The sequence below is a fragment of the Mesitornis unicolor genome, unplaced genomic scaffold (genome assembly GCF_000695765.1).
Source record: "Mesitornis unicolor isolate BGI_N332 unplaced genomic scaffold, ASM69576v1 scaffold40866, whole genome shotgun sequence".
Classification (NCBI taxonomy): domain Eukaryota; kingdom Metazoa; phylum Chordata; class Aves; order Mesitornithiformes; family Mesitornithidae; genus Mesitornis; species Mesitornis unicolor.
Window position 1 is genome coordinate 869 of NW_010189632.1, and position 1,342 is coordinate 2,210.

Genomic DNA, 1,342 nt, shown 5'->3' on the forward strand with positions numbered 1-1,342 from the left:
CGACCGCCGGGGCCGACGCCTGCACCGCGTGTGTCCCTCTGTGCCACGCTCTGCGGGCTCCTTCTCCCGGGAAAGGGCAAAGGGTGCTTAGCACCCAGCATGAAAGGCAATAAAACCACTACAGGCCCCGCTCCCTTCTGCGGCGCTGAGCACCAACGGTGCGGATGTTGCAGCACGGCGCTGGGCCAACGCTTCCCCCAGCGCTCCCGAGGGGGCAGATTGCACCAGTTCCCCTCTGCAACCCCCCATACCGGCTCCCCCGCTCAGCCTCTGCTGCCAAGGAGGGGCTGGCTCCCACCGGCAGCCCTCGGCCTCGGCCGCTTCCCCCCCAGTTTGGTTTTCTGCTGGCCAGGCTTTGTATTTTTGTAGCTGCAGTAGCCGAGTGGGCCCGGGGCAGCTGCCCCCCACTCTCTGTACAGCTTGAGACCACATTAAACACCCCACGAAGCCGAGTCCTCCTCACGCTTCAAGTGCGTCCTCCTGCTGTGTGCATGCAGGGGCTCCAAGTAGCTCAGAGCTGGTTCCTGCTCCCCAGGTCCATGGGTTTCCCAAGGTCCGTGGGCTGGTGTGGTGCTGCCGAGGTGGGAAGGGCAGGGGAGACCCTGCAGAGCCGAGCAAGGCTCCACAACGGCTGGCAGCTCCCAAGAGCCAGGGAGCTGTGGGCAGCCACAGCCCCATCAGCTGTGAGCAGGGCAGGCTGGGGGTGGCCAGGCTCACCAGGAGCCTGGATCATCCAGCAGGTCCATGGTGGCGAGGTCTGAGGTTGGGCTGGGCAGCCGGTGAGTCAGGGTCTGGAGCAGCGAGTCAGGGTCTGGACTGGTGAATCAGGGTCCAGGACAGGGCTGCAGCTGGGAAACAGAAGAGGGCTCAGGGCTGAGCTTAAATAGAGCCCCTGCCCCACAGCTGTGGGCTCAGGTGAGGCTGATCAGGGCCCTCCAGGGCTGGTCCTGGCACTGCTGTCCCTGCAGCCTGGCCCCAGGGACCCATAAGAGAGGTGGAGGGAGCTGCCCTGCTCCCAGCCAGGCCATGGTCCCATCCCAGGACACATGTGCCATCCTGGGAAACATGTCCTCGTCCCAGGACACATGTCCCATGTCAGGACACACAGTTCATTCTGGGCCACGTGCCATCCCAGGGGACACGGCCCCATCCCAGGACCCACATCTCACCCCAGGACACATGGCCCACACACTTCACATCACATCACATCACATCCCAGGACACACCGTCCATCCCGGGACATGTGGCCCCATGGGGGACCCCGGGAAACATTTCCCATCCCAGGACACACGTTCCCGTGCCGGGTCACACGGGTCCAGGCGGTGCCGAGCGCAGCCGGGGC